Below are 24,750 nucleotides of genomic sequence, written 5' to 3'. Positions count from 1 at the left end.
CATATGACTCTGCACCCCATGGACTACAGCACACAAAGACCCCTGTCCTTCACTATCTCCCCGGGTTTGCTCAAACTCATGTCCATTGAATCAGTGATGCCATCAAACCAGCTCATCCTCTGTCATGGCCTTCTCCTCCTGCCCTCAATCTTCCCCAGCATCAGGATCTTTTCCCAATGAGTCAGCTCTTTGCATCAGGGGGCAAAATATTGGAGCTTCAGCATCAGTCCTTCCAATGAATAATCAGGGTTGTTTTCTTTTAGGATTGACTGGTTTGTTCTCCTTGCTGTTGAACGGACTAAGAGTCTTCTCCAGAACCACAGTTCAAAAGCATCAATTCTGCGGCACTCAGCCTTCTTTATGGTTCCACTCTCACATTCATACATGACTACTGTAAAAAACATAACTTTGACTATATGGACCTTGGTAGGAAAAGTGATGTCTCTGCTTTTGATACATTTTAATACAATTTTAATACATTGTCTAGGTTTGTCAGATTTTTTTTTTTTCAAGGAACAAGTGTCTTAATTTCCTAGCTGCAGTCATGGTTCACAGTGACTTTTGAGCCCAGGAAAATAAAGTCTGTCACTGTTTCCATTTTTCCCCTATCTATTTGCCATAAAGCAATGGGACTGGATAGGCTTCCTGGTGGCACTAGTGGTAAAGAACCTGCCTGCCAATGCAGGAGACATAAGTGGCATGGACTCTACACCTGGGTCAGGAAGATTCCCTGAAGGAAGGCATGGCAATCCACTCCAGTATCCTTGCTCAGAGAATCCCATGGACAATGGAGCCTGGCTGGCTACAGTCCATAGGGTTGCAAGAGTCAGACATGACTGAAGTGACTTAGCCATGCTTAAGCCAGGCTTTTCACTGTCCTCTGCCACCTTCATCAGGAGGCTCTTAAGTCCTCTTTGCTTTCTGCCAGAAAGGTGGAGTCATCTGCATAATTGAGATTATTGATATTTCTCCCAGCAGTCTTGATTCCAGCTTGTGATTCATCCAACCCTGTACTTAGCTTGATGTACTCCACATATAAGTCAAATATGCAGGGTGACGATAAACAGCCTTGACACACTCCTTTTACAATTGAACCAGTTCATTGTTCCATGTCTGGTTCTAACTGTTGCTTCCTGACCTGAATACAGGTTTCTCAGGAGGCAGGTAAGGTTTTCTGTTATTCTCATCTCTTTAAGAATTTTCCACAGTTTGTTGTGATCCACACAAAGACTTTAAAGTAGTCATGGAAGCAGAAGTAGATGTTTTTATGGAATTCCCTTGCTTTCTCTATGACCCAAGAGATATTGGCAATTTGATCATTGCTTCCTCCACATTTTCCAAATCCAGCTTGAAAAAGTTATTGGTTCACATACTGCTAAAGTCTAGCTTAAAGGATTTTGAGCATTACATTGCTAGCATTTGAAATGAGTGAAATTTTCAGTAATATGCACATACTTTGGCATTGCCCTTTTTGTGTGACTGGAATAAAAACTGACTTTTTCCAGTCTTGTGGCCACTGCTTTGCTTTCCAAATTTGCTGGCATATTAAGTGCAGCACTTTAACAGCATCATCTTTTAGGATTTGAAATAGCTCAGCTAGAATTCCATCATGTCCACTAACTTTGTTCATAGTGATGCTTCCTAAGGCTGACTAGACTTCACACTCCAGGATTCTGGCTAGAGGTAAGTGACCACACTATTGTGGTTATCCATGTCATAAAGACCTTTTTTGTACAGTTCTTTGGTGTATTCTTGCACCTCTTTTTAATCTCCTCTGCTTTTATTAGGTCCTTATCATTTTTTTCCTTTATTTTCCTCATCTTTACATGAAAAATTTCCTTGGTATCTCTAATTTTCTTGAAGAAACATTTAATCTTTCCCATTCTATTGCTATAGTCTATTTCTTTGCATTGTTCACTTAAGAAGTCTTTCTTATCACTCCTCGCTATTCCTCGGAACTCTTCACTCCGTTGAGTGTATCTTCCCTTACTCCTTTGCCTTTCCCTTCTCCTTTTTCTTCAGCTATTTTCAAGGTCTCCTCAGACAACCATTTTGCCTTCTTGCATTTCTTCTTCCTGGGGATGGTTTGGTCACCACCTCCTGTACAGTGTTACAAGCCTCATCTATAGTGTTCAGGCACTCTATCAATGTAATCCCTTGAATCTATGAAACACTTCCATTATATCATCATAAGGGATTTTATTTAGGTCATATGTGAATGGCCTAGCGACTTTCCTACTACAGGGAAGGAATACAGACCCACCTATCAGCAGAAAATTGGATAAAAGATTTACTGAGCATGACACTGCCTACCAGAGTAAGACTCAGTTTTCCCCACAATCAGTCCCTCCCATCAGGAAACTTGCAAAGCCTCTTATCTTCATCCATCACATGGCAGAGGGAGAGCAAGAATTTAAGTCCTATGGCCCTCAGAATGAAAACCACAATCACAGAAAACTAACCAAAATGATCACATGGGATCACAGTTTCCTGCAATTAATGAAACTATGAGTCATGCCATACAGGGCCACCCAAGATGGACGAGTCATTGTGGAGAGTTTCGACAAAATGTGGTTCACTAGAGAAGGCAATGGAAAACTACTTAACATTCTTGCTGTGAGAACACCATGAATAGAATGAAAAGGCCAAAAAGATATGACACTAAAGGATGAACTCCCCAGGTCAGTAGGTGCCTAATGTGCTACTAGGGAAGAGGGAGAAATAGCACCAGAAAAAATGAAGAGGCTGTGCCAAAGCAGAATTAATGCCCAGGTGTAGAAGTATCTGTTGGTGAAAGTAAAGTCTGATGCTCTAAAGAATAATATTGCATAGGAACCTGGAGCGTTAGGTCTCTAATCCAGATAAACTGGGTGTGGACAAACAGGAGATTGCAAGAAGAAACACAGACATTGTAGGAATCAGTGAACTAAAATGGACAGAAATGGGCAAATTTAATTCAGATGACCATTATATCTACTGCTGTGGGCAAGAATCCCTTAGAATAAAAGAAGAAGCCCTCATAGTCAATTAAAGATTCCAAAATGCAGTACTTGGGTACAGTCTCAAAAATGATAGAATGATCTTGGTTCACTTTCAAGGGAAATCATTCAACATCACAGTAATGGAATTCTATGCCCCAACCACAAATTCTGAAGAAGCTAAAGTTGAAAGGTTCTATGAAGACCTACAAGACCTTCTAGAACTAACCAAAAAAAGAGGTGTCCTTTTCACCATAGGGAGCTGGAATCCAAAAGTAGGAAGTCAAGAGATACCTGGAGTAACAGGCAAGGTTGGCCTTGGAGCACAAACAACGCAGGGCCAAGGCTAACCGAGTTCTGTCACGAGAACACTCTAGTCATAGCACACACCCTCTTCCAACAACACAAGACCTGTTCTCTAGGGGCTGCAAAAGGTGACAAAATAGGTTTCTCCCTACAAGTTCCAGAAAAGAATGCAGGCCTGCTGGCCTTTGATTTCAGCCCATTGATTTCAAATTTCTGACCTCCACAATGTAAAATTACAAATTGGTGTGTCAATCCACAAAATTTTTGGCCATTTGTTGGAGCAGCAGAATTAAGTAATACAGATGTGGTTCAAGTCAACCTACCCCCGTCTGCTGCATCATAGGTTTTCGCCTCTGCTGGATTGTCCCTCTGACCTCAGAGCCAGGTGGTCATCTCCCCCAACTGGGAGCCTTGTCCAGTTTCTTCAGCAATTGCCCAATACCATGGTACTCATTACAGCAAAGTCTTTGAAAACTGTGCATACTCTGTCTATCATTGATCTCTTTCCACCATTTCTTGGGCCCACTCTACTCGGAGTTTGCCTTCACCACTCTATCAAAGTTTCCATTGACTTTGCCAAGGTTAACTGTGAAATCCAATGGTCAGTTTTCACCCTTTTCTTACTTGCCCCCTTTGAAGCATTAGACTCTTTTCTCCTCCAATCATTTACTTCATGTGCTGTCTAAGAACTGTCCCTCCCATCTCACTAGCCTCTTCTTCTCAGCCTCTTTTACTGGTTCTTCCGTTTAGAAACAAAAAAGAAAAAAAAATCTTCTTAATGCTGGATCTTCATGAAGCTTGACTTCCCTGTCTACACTCATTGTATAATAAAATATCTCTGATTTTCTACTTTCATGGCTTTAGGTAGCAACTAAATTTGACAAATCATGAATATAAATATTTTATCTAAACCTTTTCTCTAGTAGACTTCTATGTCCAACTGTATTCATATACCTTCACTTTTGAGTACCTAAAGGCACCTCAAATATACATGCCTAAAATTGAACTAATCTCCCCACAAAAATGTACTCCCCACATTGTCTCCATCTGAGAAAACTGCATCTCCATCTCCTGTCCCTTAACTACAAACACCTGGAGTCAACTTTTATTCCCTTTGACTTTCACCGTATGTCCAATATGTTAGAAAGTCTAGCGGATGCTGCCCTTAAAATATATCCTTCTTATAACAACTCTGATCACTTTTACTGTTCATTCTGTGGTCCAAACCAACATCACATCTCATCTAAATTCCTGTAGAGTCCTAAAAGAGGGCTCTTTTCCCTCTTTTTCTTCTCAACATAACAACCAAAGTGACTTTAAAAAAAAAAAAAAAATGTCAGCTCATGTCTATTGTGCTCAAAACCCAAAATATCATTTTCCATTTCTCACAGAGTAAAGTCCTTTAAAAGCCTATGTGACAAGGACGCCCTGCCCCACCAGCTCTCTGACTTGTCTTCAGCTCCTGTCTCCCCACCTCACTAAACTCCACCCACATCAGCCAACTTGCTGGCCCTTAAATGTTTCATGAACTCTGTTCCTTCCTGGACTTATCATTTACTGTTCCAGAGAAATGCATGGAGCACTATTACCATGTTGCAAAACTGTTTCTTGCACAAATGAAAAGTTGTGTGGGATGAAGGGTAGTTGGTGTCTCTGCCTAAGAGATGTGCAAAAATAGGAGAGACTGTGTAGAATTATCTCCAACAGGAATTTACCCATTTTTAACAGCTTAATAATCCTAATTTTGTTCACAGCCTCAGCCTCCACTAGAGTATTGGCTCATTTTAATTTATATTTATTGATAAAACAATTTCTAGGCAAATGAATAAGAAATTAAATAAATGAATAAGATTTCCTGCTTTACAGTAAGCTAATATAATGCTGGATTTTTAAAATCATATTCTTAACATACCAAGGTAATTATGCTCAGTTAAAAAATAAGTATACAACCTGTAGTTTGAAGATTCCTTCTCTTTGTAAATAAACATGCACACACATTTGTATAGGAAAGTGCACCAAAGTATTATTAAAATGATTAATCACAGCGTATTTTTATTTTCAATCCTTTGCCTCTATTTCCTAACTTTCTGTAAATTGTATGTTTATTTTAATTATCAGAAAAAGAAGTATTCTTACTTTGAAGTCTTTATTGTTTCAAAACATGTTAAATGTTTTAAAATGAAAAGCAAGCTTTCAAAATTTCAGAAACTTCATTTAAGCACCTACACCAAGTATAAAGTGGGCTGAACTCTAAATTTACAAACACGTTCCTCCTTCTCCCCTGACAAGCACACAACAGGAGTCTGCTCCATGTGCACATGGCACCTGTACATCCAATGCCAACATTTATATGTAATATTCATTCCACAGTGACAGGTAGTTTGGCTCAGGTTACAATTAATAAGAGGGCACATTCATAGGACTAAGTATGGAGGTCATTTCAGACACAGATGGAAATTCTGTCCCTAGATGATGAGAAGGGTCACAGTGAACAAATTAGCTGCTCTTTTTCACACATCCATGGATAAGCAGATACTGAGAACCCAAAAATACAGGGTGTCTCCATTAAAGAGTTTCTCATCTGTTGAAGAGATACCATGCACACCTCAATAATCATACAGCTCAAAGTGGGATCATTATTTTCTTACTTTATAATGTATTAAAACACTGGTTATTCAGCAATTAATTTTAGTGCTGTTTTCCTTTTTTCCATGTTTGTACTTTTCATTCTAATGTGTCCTTTTCAATTCAATTCATTATAAAGTGCACTTTTTGTGATTCCATGTTCCAGGAGCTATGCTATTGAGTTGCACCCACAAAGATATGTAAGTCTAGGCATTAATAGCCTAATGAAGGAGAACATAGAATTAAAAAGCCTTTGAAAACTTAAAAGCCATTGAGTACAGAAGAGGAACTTTCCGCGTTTTTTTCATGTATCATATCTTTTCTTAGAATCAAGATACAGCTTTGCGACAACTGGGAGAGTTATGAGATTTTCCGCTGAAACTATATCTTCAGTATTACAAAAACTAAAAAAACTAATCTAAAAAACTAAATCTTTATTTTACAAATAATTTGTATTCTTTTCTCTCTAAACTCCCTTCTAAATTTCTATTTTGTCTCTTCAGTCCTGATCTTCGTCAGTAATTAGGCAGCTGGAGTCACATGTTAGTGACTAAGTCAAAGTCCAGGTGATAGGGGCTTCCAAAGGGATGTATTCCTGATTGACAGAAGCTACAGTGGGGTGAGTGTTGACTGAAGAAAGGGGACACCCAGCCGATCTTACCTGGGCATGTCCTGCTAACAACACAGAAGTCACTCACTGGAGAGTCAGTTAAGTTAATGACCTACTTGTAATTCAGTTTTTTAAAATTATAAGGATGAGAAAATGGGAGTTGGAATAGGGGGAAAAAGACCATAGAAAAGATCAATCGGAAATAAACGGGTAATGTCTTGGAGAAGAAATGCCCATTAGGGAGAAAACACACCAGACACTTCAGGAAAGGGGTGGAGGTAGGTCCCCTGTGACTTCTGAGCACTGATGCACATTGGCCTGCCTGGATCCCCTCCAGAAAAACATTAACATGACATTTTACAACTGTACGTGGGCAAACATCAACGTGGGCTTCCCAGGTTGTTCAGTGGTAAAGGATCACACTGCCCATGCAGGAGACATGGGTTCAACCCTTGGGGTGGGAAGATCCCTTAGAGAGGGAAATGCCTGGGAAATCCCATGGATAGAAGAGCCTGGTAGGCTACCTCTTTTGGGGTTGAAAAAGAGTCAGACTTCACAACTGAACAACAACAAAACATGAATGTAATGCATGATGGATTCATTATTATATAGTTATTATTAACATAATCATTTTCCCTGATGCAAAAAGAATTAAAGATAAAACATCTTCACAGGTACCTGAAGGAATAGTGAGCTACAGGCACCGTGCCCTTTGTATTTTCTGGGTCCCTCCACCCAAAGAGCAGGTACAGCAAGCCCAAGGATTAAGGGCACAAAGTAGTGAATTCACCACAATGTCCGCTCTGGCCATCCTGGACAATGGCCACTCTTTCCTGGGCTTTCCTGGGACCCAGTCACATTTCTGTTGGTCAGAGATCGAGCCCTGGAGGAAGAGATCGAGACCAGAGATCAAGCCCCTGGTCTGAGGTCTACAGGAAGCCCCTGGTTTATTCCTACACTGGAAATCAGGACTGTCTTTCCAGAATTAAGCTTGTGAAAAGCATAACTCCCCTGTTGACCTGCCTGCTACAGAAAACAGTGTACATGTGAAATATCTGCAAGTCACTTACAATAGTATCTCATTATATCTTATATTTCTATTGAGGCCATTGATTGTTTTCATGTCTTCTGGAGTCAGCTCTAAATGAAACACCTGGAATGAAGGAAGAATTACATTAACCTCTCCCCCAAGAAGCTGGCCTCCCCCTGGGGACTGGAGGATTTTCCAGCTGGATGGAGATAAGAGGAGGGGACAAGGAAGCTGTATCTGTCCTCAGCTTCCAGGTGAACAAGCCTGGGACCCTCTGCTGAGTTCTCACCTCTCCTTCCCACACCTTCTCCTTCTCTGTCCACCTCACAAACTTTACAGTGCATCAGTCCCTTATCTTTCTAAGTGAATCACATGTGACAAAAAACAAACTAAAATCTTCTTTTTCCAAACACATTGCCTTTGGACACTCCTGACTCCATATTGAACCTGAGCTAACATTAGACTGATTGCTTCTCCCCAACACACTCTAAGGGTGACAGCATTCAGCTGAAGCAGTGTGGGAAGGAAGCTCCTCCATGAAAACCTGTTCAGGAATCTGATATCAAACTACTCATTATCTATGATTGAACCTAACTAAAAATTTATGTAAATGCTTTTGTGCAGAAAGTAATTGAATTGTTAAAACATTAAAGAACAATTTAATAATTAAAAATTCACATCATAATCATGAAATTGCAAGCTCAATTTTGTAAAGAAATTCATTTTCTCCAAAGTGTTCTAGTGTTTCATTGCAACATGAACCAAAGACTTGAGCATGTATTATTTCCTGGAAGTTGGTAAAGTGATACTAAATTTTAAATAAAAGAGAGCTAATCAAAAGCAGTCAGGACATTCTTAAAAAATAAAAAATTACCATTCTGAAAAGCAAGACTGATTTTTGACTTTAAGAACACAGTGCAGAAAACTGAATATTTAAATAGAAGAGAGGCACCAAAATGTATTTATGAAAACTTGATATGTGACTGAGCTGACAATGAAAATCTGTGAGGAAATATGGAACCTTAGATTTATGTTTAAATATACATAAATATATATGTATCCATTTTCATATTATCTTAGATAATCAGTTCCAGCTAGATTACAGAACCAAATTTAAATGGAAACATGGAAACAAGTGATCAGGGGAAAATTTCCCTTCCCCTTGACTTGGCCTGACCTGTAACCTGCATTGAATAGTGATATTTCCCAGAAGTGGTAAGCCAGATCTGAGCCCAGACAGGAAGAGGACTTTTTCCCTAATCACTGACTTGGGGTCATAGCCCTGTGCTGAAATGAAGACTAGGTTAGTTGGTACAGTCAAGCCAAATATTCATGAAAAACTATACAGAGAAACATGAAGGCCCATCTGACAAGAGCCATATCCACCTGCTAAAGCAGAACTACCAAGCTGCTCTGAGCCGAACTTCAAATTCATAAAAGAACCCAGCCAAGAGGACAACAGCTTAGCTGAGTGAAGGCTGACTGTCAAACCACAGAAGCAAGAGACACATAAATGATCTCTGAATTAAATCCTGAAACTGAGGAGTTTCCTGTACAGCTATGGCTAAAGGTACAATAATCGTCTTCTACATGAAAACAAAATACAACCTAGCAAAAATGGACAAACTATTGAAGAACTTTCACAAAGACAGAAACTCAAGAAGATTAAATATATGAAAATGAAACCTTATTAGAATTCAGTGAAATGCAAACTAAAAACACAATGGTTTGGAGGTTAAAGATCACTGCCATAATTTTTCTGCCCTCATATTCACATGTTGATGGTGTTAGAAATGAAATTTTTGAGAGGCGATTAGGTAATGATGATGGAGCCCTCATGAATGAGATTTAAACAATATATTCATAGAAGATATTTGGGAGAGCTCTATTGCCCCCTCCACCATGTTAAGATACAAAAAGAAGCCTGCGACTGGTAGCAGCACCCTCACCTGACCACATGGGCACCCTGAACTCAAATCTCCAGCTTCAGAATTGTGAGAAACAAATTTAAACTTTTTCTCAGGCACTCAATATGTGGTGTTTTGTTAGAGCAGTTCAAACGTTCTTAAAAAAAATCAAATAATTCAATTGCATCAATTGAGAACAAAGAAAACAAAACATCATTTGCATGAAGTGGCAGAATACATTGCAAATGTAATGCTCAAACTAAAACCTCCATTATCTGTCCAACTGTGACCCTCTCCAGACATGATGCCTCTCCTGTTGCCACAGCAGGAGGAGAAAACTACCAGGAATACACACAAGGCATTCATGCTCAGGGAAAGAACAGGTAACTCATCTTGGTCCAAAGACAGTCTGAGAGTCAGAAAAAGAATAACCTCATGAAGGATATTCCTTGGGAACCCTCTCCCCACAGTCTCACTCATCACCTGTATATTCTCCTTGATCCACTTCTTGTTACCTTTGGCCAGTACAACAATCCCATGCTGTATCTGGTAGTGAAGGGCAACCAGAGCTGGGGTTTTCTTATGCTTTGGGGCAATGGCAGAGAGAACTGGGTTCTCCAAGAGAATAGGGTGGTTCAGGTTCACCCTGGAAGGAAATTCAGAAATGCTGAGAAGCTGAGACTAGGTACTCAGTTTGTGAGTAGATTTCCCAAACAGACCAAGAGGTTCACTCTAGACCACTGCTTCTCAAAGTGTGGTTCATGGACCAGCATCATCAGTATCACCTGGGATCTGGTTAGAAATACAAATTCCATGGCTGAGCTGAAGACAAACTGAATTAGAACTTCAACTGTGTCACTTCCCAATCTGTGTTTACAGAGCTCTACAGGTAATTCAGAGGCACTATTGAGTTGAGACCAAGACGGCCAAACTCATGGATTTTCCCCTTAATTTTCAGGGGGTGTTTTTTCTTCTACAATCAAAGACATGAAAAGAGAAACTGAAGGAAAAGACCAAAAATAGTTTGTAAATTTCACTTTTTCTAAGGTATTGGTAAAAATTGAGATGCCTCAAAATAAGAGACATTTATTTCATCATTATTCTACTATAGATGCTTACAAAAATGGTTCAAGTTGAATTTCTTTTCTATCATGATAGACCTAGGAGTTATATATTATTATCTCAACTTTAGACATAAGGTAAGTGAGTCTAGAAACACATATTTCCTTTTAAGATGCTTTGTGAATTTTTTAAATTAATTTATTTTATTCTATTTTTTAATATAAATTTATTTATTTTAATTGGTGGCTAATTACTTTACAATATTGTATTGGTTTTGCCATACATCAACATGAATCCACCACGGGTGTACACGTGTTCCCCATCCTGAAACCCCCTCCCACCTTCCTCCTCATACCATCCCTCTAGGTCATCCCAGTGCACCAGCCCTGAGCATCCTGTATCATGCATTGAGCCTGGAATGGCAATTCGTTTCACATATGTTATTATACATGTTAAATGCTATTCTCCCAAACCATCCCACCCTCTCCCTCTCCCACAGAGTCCAAAAGCCTGTTCTATACATCTGTGTCTCTTTTGCTGTCTTTCATACAGGGTTATCATTACCATCTTTCTAAATTCCATATATATGCATTAGTATACTGTATTGGTGTTTTTCTCTCTGGCTTACTTCACTCTGTATAATAGGCTCCAGTTTCATCCATCTCATTAGAACTGATTCAAATGTATTCTTTTTAATAGCTAATACTCCATTGTGTATATGTACCACAGCTTTCTTATCCACTCATCTGCTGATGGACATCTAGGTTGCTTCCGTGTCCTGGCTATTATAGATAGTGCTGAGATGAAAATTGGGGTACATGTGTCTCTTTCGATTCTGATTTCCTCAGTGTGTATGCCCAGCAGTGGGATTGCTGGGTCGTATGGCAGTTCTATTTCCAGTTTTTTAAGGAATCACCACACTGTTCTCTATAGTGGCTGTACTAGTTTGCATTCCCACCAACAGTATAAGAGAGTTCCCTTTTCTCCACACCCTCTCCAGCATTTATTGCTTGTAGAGGATTTTGGATTGCAGCCATTCTGACTGGTGTGAAATGCCACCTCATTGTGGTTTTTTGATTTGCATTTCTCTCATAATGAGTGATGTTGAGCATCTTTTCATGTGTTTGTTAGCTATCTGTATGTCTTCTTTGGAGAAATGTATATTTAGTTCTTTGGCTCATTTTTTGATTGGGTTGTTTATTTTTCTGGAATTGAACTGCAGGAGTTGCTTGTATATTTTTGAGATTAATTCTTTGTCAGTTGTTTCAGTTGCTATTATTTTCTCCCATTCTGAAGGCTGTCTTTTCACCTTGCTTATAGTTTCCTTTGTTGTGCAGAAGCTTTTAAGTTTAATTAGGTCCCATTTGTTTATGTTTGCTTTTATTGCCAATATTCTGGGAGGTGGGTCATAGAGGATCCTGCTGTGAATTATGTCAGAGAGTGTTTTGCCTATATTCTCCTCTAGGAGTTTTATAGTTTCTGGTCTTACATTTGAATCTTTAATCCATTTTGAGTTTATTTTTGTGTATGGTGTTAGAAAGTGTTCTAGTTTCATTCTTTTACAAGTGGTTGACCAGTTTTCCCAGCACCACTTGTTAAAGTGATTGTCTTTTCTCCATTGTATATTCTTGCCTCCTTTAAAAAAAAAAAAAAAGATGTCCATAGGTGCGTGGATTTATCTCTGGGCTTTCTATTTAGTTCCATTGATCTATATTTCTGTCTGTGCCAGTACCATACTGTCTTGATGACTGTGGCTTTGTAGTAGAGCCTGAAGTCAGGCAGGTTGATTCTTCCAGTTCCACTCTTCTTTCTCAAGATTGCTTTGGCTATTTGAGGTTTTTGTATTTCCACACAAATTGTGAAATTATTTGTTCTAGTTCTGTGAAAAATACCGTTGGTAGCTTGATAGGGATTATGGTGAATCTATAAATTGCTTTGGGTAGTATACTCATTCTCACTATATTGATTCTTCTGATCCATGAACGCGGTATATTTCTCCATCTATTAGTGTCCTCTTCGATTTCTTTCACCAGTGTTTTATAGTTTTCTATATATAGGTCTTTTGTTTCTTTAGGTAAATATATTCCCAAGTATTTTATTCTTTTCATTGCAATGGTGAATGGATTTGTTTCCTTAATTTCTCTTTCTATTTTCTCATTATTCAGTTCAGTTCAGTTCAGTCACTCAGTCGTGTCTGATCCTTTGCGACCCCATGAATTGCGGCACGCCAGGCCTCCCTGTCCATCACCAACTCCCAGAGTTCACTCAGAGTCACATCCATCGAGTCCGTGATGCCATCCAGCCATCTCATCCTGGGTCATCCCCTTCTCCTCCTGCCCCCAATCCCTCCCAGCATCACAGTCTTTTCCAATGAGTCAACTCTTTGCATGAGGTGGCCAAAGTACTGGAGTTTCAGCTTCAGCATCATTCCCTTCAAAGAAATCCCAGGGCTGATCTCCTTCAGAATGGACTGGTTGGATCTCCTTGCAGTCCAAGGGACTCTCAAGAGTCTTCTCCAACACCACAGTTCAAAGCATCAATTCTTTGGCGCTCAGCTTTCTTCACAGTCCAACTCTCACATCCATACATTACCACTGGAAAAACCATAGCCTTGACTAGTCGGACCTTTGTTGGCAAAGTAATGTCTCTGCTTTTGAATATGCTATCTAGTTTGGTCACAACTTTTCTTCCAAGGAGTGAGCGTCTTTTAATTTCATGGCTGCAATCACCATCTGCAGTGATTTTGGAGCCCAAAAATATATATTCTCATTATTAGTGTATAGGAAAAGTACAACTTTCCAAAACTGAACCAGGAAGAAATAGAAAATCTTAACAGACTCATCACAAGCATGGAAATTGAAACTGTAATCAGAAATATTCCAGCAAACAAAATCCCAGCACCAGACGGCTTCACAGCTGAATTCTACCAAAAATTTAGAGAAAAGCTAATACCTATCTTACTCAAACTCTTACAGAAAATTCCAGAGGAAGGTAAACTTCCAAACTCATTCTATGAGGCCACCATCACCCTAATACCAGAACCTGACAAAGATGCCACAAAAAAAAGAAAACTACAGGCCAATATCACTGATGAACATAGATGCAAAAGTCCTTAACAAAATTCTAGCAATCAGAATCCAACAACACATTAAAAAGATCATACATCATGACCAAGTGGGCTTTATCCCAGGGATGCAAGGATTCTTCAATATCTGCAAATCAATCAATGTAATTCACCTCATCAACAAATTGAAAAATAAAAGCCATATGATTATCTGAATAGATGCAGAGAAAGCCTTTGACAAAATTCAACATCCATTTATGATAATAAAAAAAAAAACCTCTCCAGAAAGCAGGAATAGAAGGAACATACCTCAACATAATAAAAGCTATATATGACAAACCCACAGCAAACATTATCCTCAATGGTGAAAAATTGAAAGCATTTCCCCTAAAGTCAGGATCAAGACAAGGGTGCCCACTTTCACCACTACTATTCAACATAGTTTTGGAAGTTTTGGTCACAGCAATCAGAGCATAAAAAGAAATAAAAGGAATCCAGATTTGAAAAGAAGAAGTAAAACTCTCACTGTTTGCAGATGACATGACCCTCTACATAGAAAACACTAAAGACTCCACCAGAAAATTACTAGAACTAATCAATGAATATAGCAAAGTTGCAGGATATAAAATCAACACAAAGAAATGAAACACATATTTTTCAAAATGTGTTCATTAGTTAATAGGTAAATCATGACCTATTAGGTAAAGCTTGTGTCCCTGTCTCAACTGGGGGATCATATATAGATTTTAATGCAGACATTTGTTATTCATGAGTCGACAAGCTAATACAATCTAGAAAAATTGGCTCAGTGATGGGAAGATAAAAGAGAAGAATTCATTCCATTACTCTGCTCTCTTCCCTTTGCCTATGAGAGTTATCTGAGTATTGTATGATTTAAACTATCTCATCAAAAATTGAATTTTACATAAATTCCCTGTTTTTTTCATTATAGTTCAGTACCATCCTTTTACTCTTTGGGATCCCAGAGCACTATAGGCAGCAAAAACAATATCATGTGACTTGCAGAAATCCAACAGTTTCCTCTGATTGAGATAAGGGTGACATTCCACCTGTAGAAAACCAATAGAGAAGAGTGTCAGATATTATGGAAACATAATACTAATATGACAGAGGGAGACAAAAAGTTTAAAAAAATGATAAAGGAAAAACTATAACATTAAATGTAAACTGGAAATATTAACATCAACAGAGAAAGTGTTAACTTATGATGGACATAGATGGGAGAACCAGTCCAAGACTGACTAATCAAAAGATGGAAAGTACATTTGAGTAGACATTCATGAATAAATATTTCATAGACTGTTAGCATCACCATGAGCTTTTAACTTCACCCTCTAACCTGGATGATTTTCATAATGTCCAGTACAATTTTCTGAACTGTGTTCCCTGCTAATGACTTATAAACGCTGTGACACCAAGATTTAGGATTCAGCATCAGAACCCCACACAAACCCTTAATACCCATCGCAACTGATTTAACTCTTTATTAATTTACCTCTGATTCCATGTTTTCATGGTTTTCCTTCCTGTACAAAGCTTGCTCCAGGACACTTTCAACCTCCGAACTGGTCATGCTATCATCTCAGGGAAATGCTTCCTCCCTCTACTTCTGGATTCTATTCACGATTTACCAGGAAGCCCTCTGCACTTTTTCCATCCAAATTTATCAGACAGAGATACCATTATGGTTTCTATTCACACCATCCAGACAGGGGCTCTACTCTCTAGAAACTTCTGTCCACAAATGTAGGATGAACAGGAGAGGAGGACAGACAGACATCTGGCTCCTGGGCAAGAAGGAGGTTCTGAAGAGCAGGAGGGAGATGAGCCGAGCTGCTCATCCTTACACTTCTCCAGTGCCTGGGAGGGAGGGGTGGTGAACAGTCACTTAGAATGGGCAATAGAACAAGAATAAAAGCTGAAAAAAAAAATCTGTAAAAAGTGTCATCCATCAAGAATTAACATTGATTATCAAGAAGAAAACAGGGGAAGACATTATACAAAAAGAATTATCATCTCTTTGAACCCTGGAGAAGACATATCACATGGAAGGAAAGAGATGCCTGTCTGCACTTTCCCATACATCTCCTCCTCCTTTCCTCTCTGGAACATTTCAGCAATGGTTTCCTCCCGACAACCCAGCATCACAGCCCTTAGACTTTATGGACTGCTTGGTCTGATGGTCCACAGCCCATATTCACAGGTGGGAGAAATGAAAGAGGTTCCCACAGTCCTGGCTCCTCCTCTGGTCTCTCTCCTCCCCATACCCACCTCCCATGTGTGACAGAAATCCTCTGAGTCAAATACTAGTTTTCCATTTTCATCTGTTGGCAAAATGTCCTCCCCTGGCTGGAATGGAAGCAGTCATTTTATAGATGTCACAAAATAATTTCTCCATAGTTAGCCAGGCTCCCAGGAATTAAACCTCCATGAGGTATCTTTACAACTTTCTAGATACTAATATTTGCAAACTGATTTTATCTATGTAAGCAATGTCTTCAGGAGGGAGGGTTACTCTACTCTTTTATACTAAATATATGTTGTAATAAGTACAAATTTTCTACTTCCTAAAACAGACTTCCAGTGACGTCTGTGAATCTTGTCTCTTCTTGTACTTGCCTCTTTAGAAGTGCTTCTGTGAGCTGGGAATGACAGTAAGTTACATGGTTTTATTTCTAGAATAAAAATTGAAATCTTGACCTGGGCTAGATAATCAGACTTCCTTTTATCTCTGAGCATCAGGGGCCCTAGGAAAGGCATATGAACCAGCAAGTCTCTCCTTAGGTTGATATGGAATGTGGAAGATCCAGCCATGCTCTCAAATATTCATGACCATGAGCCTTGAGCTGCCCCAAGGCAGCTAATGGAAAATGTTCAGTAAAAATAAAGCAAACCATGAGTAGTACCCTGATAAGGGATAGAAAAAAGGAGACATTTCTGAAGAGTACTGCAACCCTCTGTCTGTGACTGGAACTTGCCAGCTACATAGTCCATGAAGCTGTTTTGTGTCAGATGGCTTGAGTTCTGTGACATGAAATCAGTTGTCCTAAGTAAACCTTTCTTAAAGGCTAAGTGCAGACTACAGACCTCATCTGAAGACAGGAAAGAGTGTAGGCAAGGTCTCCCAAGTCCCTATAAAGGTATGAGGCTTAGACCCACACAGAGGGAGCACCACCAAATCTGCTCACCTAGAAAGGGTGAAAGGCAAGATAAACTCATCATGTTCAATGTAAGGCAGTGTCATGCTCACCACGGCTGCACCAAACTCTTGGTTTATGAAATTCCCAGAGACCCAGGAATCATAACCAGGACTGGGTGAAGAACTGGCTTATTTCTATTTCCAAAAGTTTTCAAGCAGAGACTCTCAGATTATTTAACTCCTTTTTCTGGGAGGCATGTAAGGAATTCAAAGAATCTCAGTAAAAAGATGATCATAAATGATTACTTGGGGGATTCTACTCTAGTGTAATCATTCCTTCAACCTACTAGACAAATCTTACTTCAACCATCCAGGAAGGTTGATGAACATTTTAACACAAGATATAGCATTGATGTGATCACACAAATTTTCAACATTCAGAGCCAATGGATAATGCATAATATAGAGATCAACATAGTCCAGTTGAAGATTTTTCAGTGACTTTTCCAAGGCTGGTCAGACCAACTCCGGTCGAAAGGACGTGCACCAAAGCTGCAGATGTTAAGAAATAAAATTTGTATTAATAAAACTGTAGTTAATTTTTTTTTGGGGGGGGGGGGCGGGGGGTGGTGTGCACCATGTGGCTTGTGGGATATTACTTCCCCTACCAAGGATGGAATCCCAGCTCATGGCAGTAGTGCACCACGTCTTAAGCGCTGAACCACCAGGAAAAGCTAATACTTTAGGAATATACCAATAAGCATAGTTCACCAAACAACTCTTCACTGAAAAAATGATCCTATTATATAATTTTCACCTGGGCACAATCACTTGCACACATGTGCACACACACAACACACACAGTACCTTCGAAGTGCAGAATATGTCTTCTCTCTTCACAGTGCCATCTGCAACCTTACTTTAAATGGCCTGGCCTATCTGCTCTTCACTTTGGTACACATGAGCACAGTCAGTATGGTGGAACCCAACCTCTACAGCAAATGCTGTGAATTCCAGAGCTTCCCTCTTGGCAACCTACATAAGCAATAAAGATAGAAGCTGAATATCACATAAGAAATTGCTAGACACAAGCTTTCACATTCCCAATATAAACATTTCTTTGTGCCTTTGGTTAGTTCTGTATGTTGTAGTGATGAATGCTTGATGATTTCCCTGAACATTCCTGGTCAGTGGTTAAGTGGACACCCAGGAACCCTTCAACCTGAGGCAATCAGTGGTTGATTGATGGCATCAGAGACCTCAAGACCACCTGCAGCTTCATTGATTTGCTGGAAGAACCCGAAGAATTCAGCATAAAGTTGTAGTCATGGATATTATTTATATAGTGATATGTTTGAAGATAAATCAACAAAGGTGTAAGGTGCCTAGTAAAAGCATCAAGAAACAAAGTAAAAGCTTCTAAGATCTCTGTCTACCAGTGAGGCCACAAAGAATACACCACATAAAAACTGTATGCAATCAAGGTGTACAAAGTAATGTTGTTTCTGTTCAGTCGCTCAGTCCTGTTCAATTCTGTCTGACCCCAAGGACTGCAGCACTCCAGGTTTCCCTGTCTTTCATTATCTCCTGCAGTTTGCTCAAACTCATGTCCATTGTGTCAATAATGCCATCCAACCATCTCATCCTCTATCGTCTCCTTCTCCTCCCGCCCTCAATCTTTCCCAGGATCAGGGTCTTTTCCAATGGGTTGGCTCTTTGCATCATGTGACCAAATTTGGAGCTTCAACTTCAGCATCAGTCCTTCCAAGGAATATTCAGGGTTGATTTCCTTTAGGATTGACAGGTTTTGTCTGTCTCCTTGCTGTCCAAGGTAACTCGCAACACCACAGTTCAAAAGCATCAATTCTTTGCACTCAGACTTCTTTATGGTCCAACTCTCACATCTGTTCATAACTACTGGAAAACCATAGCTTTGACTATATGGCCCTTTGTCAGCAAAGTAATGTCTCTGCTTTTTAATACACTGTCTAGGCTTCCCATAGCTTTTCTTCCAAGGAGCAAGCGTTTTTTTTGTTGTTGTTGTTTTTTGTTTTTTAATTCCTGGCTATAGTCACCATCCACAATGATTTTGGAGTCCAAGAAAATAAAGTGTGCCACTGTTTTCATTTTTCCCTCATGTATTTGCCATGATATGATGGGGCTGAATGCCATCATCTTAGTATTTTTAATGCTGAGTTTTAAGCCAGCTTCTTCACTCCCTGTTTTACCTTCATCAAGAGGCTTTCTAGTTCCTCTTCCCTTTCTGTCATTAGGGTGTTGTCATCTCCATTCTTGCCTGGAGAATCCCATGGACAGAGCAGCCTGGCAGGCTACAGTCCATGGGATCGCAAAAGTCAGGAAAGACTGAGTGACTAAACCACCACCATCACCAAGGAATGAGCCAGTGAGCTTCAGTAACATCCTGGCCCCTTCATTCCCCTCACCCCACTTTGCTCTACAAAGTATACAAGTCCTGTCTTCTATCTGCAAAATGTCTCTGAATATGCTTTTCCTTTTTATGAATTAGAATAGTGAGACTCAAATTTTAAGGACCAATCCCTCTACCCTAAAGACAAGATAGACAGCAAACTTTCTCACTTCCAGACTAGAGACTTACCAGCCCATCTTCTGCCCGAGCACTGCAAACCGTACTTTAATTTAAAAAAAAAAAAAAAAAAAAAAAACACTGAAAGTGAAATTCACTCAATCATGTCCAACTCTTTGTGACTCCATGGACTTTAGCCCATCAGGCTCCTCTGTCCATGGGATTCTCCAAGCAAGAACATTGGGATGGGTTGCCATTTTCATCTCCAGGGGATCTTCCTGACCCAAGGATCAAACCCATATCTCCAGCATTGCAGGCAGATTCTTTACCATTTGAACTATCCAGCGAAGCCCAAGAAAACATTACAAAACCTAGCCTGTAAGATAGTACCTTTCCCCTTCAAATGAGATTATATTTTCCCCAAGAATAAGTTTCCAAGCAGAAACAGCAATATGAGGCAAAACACAGTTGGAGTGTTTCTTGCCTGCCATCTAGCAGGCACTCCACAGTAGAAAAACAATTCATTCCCATTATTTTTCATTCATCTCAGCTATAGGACCTCCCACCTCAAATACTTCTCTGTGTCACGGCTTTTTGGAAGGAGGAAAGAGTTCTGGAAATAATTAGATATACATACAAACCTCACCACTGCAATCACCTTCAAAGCAAAGCAGCTGACAATTTTCTTGACAGCTGAGTCTCCTCTTCTGCCAAGCTGGGAAAGAGATGGAAACTGGAGGGGAACCCAGAGTAATCTGCAGGTGAGCACAACCTCAGACCCTGATGCAGAGTGGAGACTGGATGCTATCTCCCATCTCACAGAGCATGGTTCTAGCCTGATTGGTGGAACCACATGACCCTCCCAGAGTCATCCAGGAACTCAGGGCTTGACAACCCAAGTCCCTTCTATTCATGTTACATTCACTTACTATTTATATCTCAACCCACAACCACTACTGTTACCTCTGGAGGTGCATAGGTTCCAAATCCCAGGACAGGAATGAAGTGGCCATCATTAAGCTTCACCTTCTGGCCTTTGGGATCCATTGCCTGTTTCTCCTCTGAGTAAGCAGACTGATATTTTCTTCTTCCTTCACAGGTTATAAATAACAGGAAGTTCACACCCAGCTGCACTGTCCAACACTAGCATATATATTGTAGGAGAAGTATGATTAAACTAGTGTTCATGGAATAAGGAGAGGCTTGAAGACAGTCAACTTGTTTGATTTTTTTTATCAGCATAACCTCAAGTATTATATACTGATGAAATTGGGTGGGCAATCATTGACCATTAGTTAGACTAGAAAGTTCCAACAACAATCTTTTTTGTTTTCCTCTTATGACCATAATGTCAATCAAACATTGATTGAAAAAGCTATCTTACAGTACAAACACACACACATACATAAATCACACAGTCTGGAAGTGTTTAATAGCATTTTTTAAAATGTTACCCTTTAATAAAGAATCAAAACTTCAAATGAAAATAAATTTGTCTCTTTATATTTCCCACCAGGAGAATTAGTATGCTTTACAGACCTGACTGGTGAAATCCTGAACAGTATACAGAAACCAGACATTTTGGCAAAATACTTATTGGAGATTAATTATTAATAGCCTTAGGATACCATATGCACTGTGCAAAGAGACTCTGAGTGTTTATACATTGTACTTAGTTATATAACTTTAACAGTACACATAGATTAGCACTGAAACATGCATAGTACCATACGTGTAATAGATGACCAGTCCAAGTTCGATATATGAAATGGGGCACTCAAAGCTGGTCCACTGGGACAACCCAGAGGGATGGGGTGGGGAAGGAGGTGGAATGGCAATTCAGGACAAGGGGACACATACAACCATGGTTGATTCATGTCAATGTATGACAAAAGCCACCACAATACTGTAAAGTGATTAACCTCCAATTAAAATAAGTAAATTAATTTTTTTAAAAGAGTATTCTCATAATGTAACTGATACATATTTTACATAATTTACTGTTCCACATTATTCATAAAAGAAAAAACTATAAACAAAATATTACAAATTTGGAAAGAAAACAGAGTTGAGATGCACTGATACACGAAAATGTAGTGAAGATAAATAAAATTTGACATGTACAGTGATGTCAGCAAACTGGTGAGCTGGGAGGACTGAATTCTCCCAAGGAAAAACAAGAGAAGAAAGAGAAATTAGTTTTAAAACCTGATAGGAGTTCTGGAAAACAGTCAAACAAAGATTGGCAGCAACAAATGAATAGGCAGTTAGGAAAAATCCAGAACAGAGTAGAAGGAAATTTCATCATGTGTTACTCACCTGTACCCTCCTCCTGCCTGGAGCAGTGCAATCTTGATCAGCTCCCAGTTGCCTCCCTCAAACCAGAGTGATCAGAGGAAACCTTATTGCGAGGTTCCAACCAACTTGGGAGCTTCCTGGAGACTGGTATCTGTTCCACTTAACTCTAAGCTTGAACTGAAGAGTTCCTGGAATGTCTATTGCAGTTGCAGGGGAACAAATGTGCCAGTGTGGAGGAGAGGGGTGCACACTTACAAGGAGTGGAACCAATTTGGACCCAACTCTCAGAGTTCTGCTCCAGCATCTTGGGACTCACCTGGCCCAGTAGGGTGGGGACAGCCACTGAGCACAGGAGAAGCCTTTGCTCACACTAGGCTCTGGCTCTAGCCTGCCCCTCCCCCTCCCAACAACATGACAGTTGCCAGCACACCCTGGGAAGGGGTGGCCCTGCCCTCCTCAGCGCCAGCTCTGCCCCAAAGCCTCTGGGCACACAGACTGCACATGGATAGGTCCACACGAGGATACCTCTGCAAACCAGGACAGGTAAGTTTTATTACCAAATTTCATAGAGAAGGAGGAAGCTAAGCAAAATGAGAGAGGAATTTGTATCAGATGAAACAATAAGGGAAAAAAAAAAAAAACCCTGAAAAGATCAGATATTGAGACAAAGATTAATAATTTATCAAAATCATTTACCAGAATACAGAATCATAAGAAGAATGCTACATTAACTAGGAAATAGAACATACTAGCATTCACAGTGTAGGGGTTCCAGAAGCAGAAGAGATGTGCAAGGGGTCTGAAAATGTAGGTGTGATGAAATTATGACTAAAAATTTCCTTTAACCTGGGACTTTCCTGGTGACCCAGTGGTGAGGACTCGGTGCCTCCCACTGCAGGGGTTACAATTCTAAACCTGGTCTGGGAACAATCGTGTAAAGGTGATTAAAATCTTGAGATGCAAGATATTCTTGGTTTCTCTGGTAACCCTAATATAATGACAAAGTCCTTACATGTGTGACATGGAAGGGTTGTTATCGAAGAGAATGTGGAAGACAGGAGCATTAGATAAAAGATTCTAAGATGCTATAGTCTATCTCTGAAGATCTCGGTAGAGTCTATAAGATGAAGATGGAAGAGTTCTCTTGTTCAGTTTCTCAGTTGTGTCCAACTCTTTGCCACCCCATGGACTGCAACACAGCAGGTTTCTCTGTCCTTCACTATCTCCCAGAGTTTGCTCAGATTCATGTCCATTGAGTCAGTGATGCCATCCAACCATCTCATCCTCTGTACTCCCCTTCTCCTCTTGCCCTAGTCTTCCCCAGCATCAGGGTCTTTTCCAGTGGATTGGCACTTAGCATCAGGTGGCTAAATATTGAGCTTCAGCTTCAGCATCAATCCTTCCAATGAATATTCAGGATTGATTTCCTTCAGGATTGACCAGTTCAATCTCCTGGCTGTCCAGAGTCTTCTCTAGAACCAAGTTTGAAAGCAACAGTTCTTTAGGGCCCAGCCTTCTTTACAGTCCAGCTCTCACATTCATACATGACTACTGGAAATGCCATAGCTTTGACTCTATGGAACTTTGTCAACAAAGTAATGGCTCTGTTCTTAAACAGGTTATCTAGATTTGTCATAGTTTTTCTTCCAAGGAGCAAGCATCTTAATTTAATGGCTACAGTCACCATCTGCAGTGATTTTGGAGGCCAAGAAAATAAACTTTGTCACTGTTTCCAAGTTTTCCCCATCTATTTGCTGTGAAGGGATGGAACCAGATGTCATGATTGTAATTTTTCAAATATTAAGATATAAGCCAGTTATTTCTCTCTCCTCTTTCACCTCCATCAAGAGACTCCTTAGTTCCTCTTTGCTTTCTGCCATTAAGGTGATGTCATCTGCATATCTGATGTTACTGATATTTCTTCTAGCAATCTTCAGCCCACCTTGTGATTCATCCAGCCCGATGTTCCATATGATGTACTCTGCATATAAATTAAGTAAGCAGGGTGACAATATACGGCTTTGATGGACTCCATTCCCAATTTGAAACTAGTCAATTGTTTCGTGTCCAGTTCTAACTGTTGCTTCTTGGCCTGCATACAGGTTTCTCAGGAGCCAGGTAAAGTGGTCTGGGATTTCCATCTCTTTAAGAATTTTCCACAGTTTGTTGTGATCCACAGAGTCAAAGGCTTTAGCGTAGTCAATGAAACAGAAGTAGATTTTTTTTGGAATTCTCTTGCTTTTTCTATGATTCAATGGATGTTGGCAATTTGACCTCTGGTTACTCTGCCTTTTCTAAATCCAGCTTGTACATCTGGAAGTTCTTGGTTCACATACCACTGAAGCCTAGCATCAAGGATTTTCAGCATTACCTTGCTACTATGTGAAATGAGTGCAATTGAGCAGCAGTTTGAACATTCTTTGGCATTGCCCTTCTTTGGGATTGGAATGAAAACTGACCTCTTCCAGTCCTGGGGCCACTGCTGAGTTTTCCATATTTGCTGGGCTATTGAGTGCAGCACTTTCACAGCATCATCTTTTAGGATTTGGAATGGCTCAGCTGGAATTCCATCACCTGCACTAGTTTTGTTCGTGCAAAGCCCTCTTGACTTCACATTCCATGACTTCTGGCCCTATGTGAGTGATCACACCATAATGGTTATCCCGGTCATTAAGGCCTTTTTTTGTATAGTTCTTCTTTGTACTCTTGCCACTTTTTCCTAATCTTTTCTGCTTATCTTAGGTCATACTTTTTCTTGCCCTTTATTGTCCTCATCTTTGCATGAAATATTTCTTTGGTCTCTCTAATTTTCTTGAAGTGATCTCTAGTGTTTCTCATTATATTGTTTTCCTCTGTTTCTTTGTATGATCACTTAAGAAGACTTCCTTACCTCTCTCAGCTATTCCTTGAAACTCTGCATTCAGATGGGTAAATCTTTCCCTTTCTCCTTTGCCTTTTCCTTTTCTTCTTTTCTCAGCTATTTGTAAGGTCTCCTCAGATGACCATTTTGCCTTGTTGCATTTCTTTTCTTGGGATGGTCTTGATTACCCCCTCCTATATAATGTTACAAACCTCCACCCATAGTTCTTCTCTATGGCACTCTATGGCACTCTATCTATCAGATCTAATCCCTTGAATCTTTTCATCACTTTCACTGTATAATCA

The 24,750-nt window shown here is 39.8% G+C and overlaps 1 protein-coding gene and 2 pseudogenes; all 3 read right to left on the bottom strand.

Annotated features, from left to right (window-relative positions):
• LOC121815985 (dihydrodiol dehydrogenase 3-like) overlaps positions 1 to 24,750 on the bottom strand; it is a 96,251-nt gene that overhangs the window by 26,596 nt on the left and 44,905 nt on the right.
• Positions 7,586 to 24,750, bottom strand: part of LOC101107543 (dihydrodiol dehydrogenase 3-like) — a 37,659-nt pseudogene continuing 20,494 nt past the window's right edge.
• LOC101107811 (dihydrodiol dehydrogenase 3-like) lies at positions 17,100 to 20,366 on the bottom strand (annotated as a pseudogene).

This window comes from Ovis aries, chromosome 13 (genome assembly GCF_016772045.2).
Source record: "Ovis aries strain OAR_USU_Benz2616 breed Rambouillet chromosome 13, ARS-UI_Ramb_v3.0, whole genome shotgun sequence".
Taxonomy (NCBI): domain Eukaryota; kingdom Metazoa; phylum Chordata; class Mammalia; order Artiodactyla; family Bovidae; genus Ovis; species Ovis aries.
Note: the sequence above shows the minus strand (reverse complement) of the source record. Positions and strands in the feature narration are given on the sequence as shown.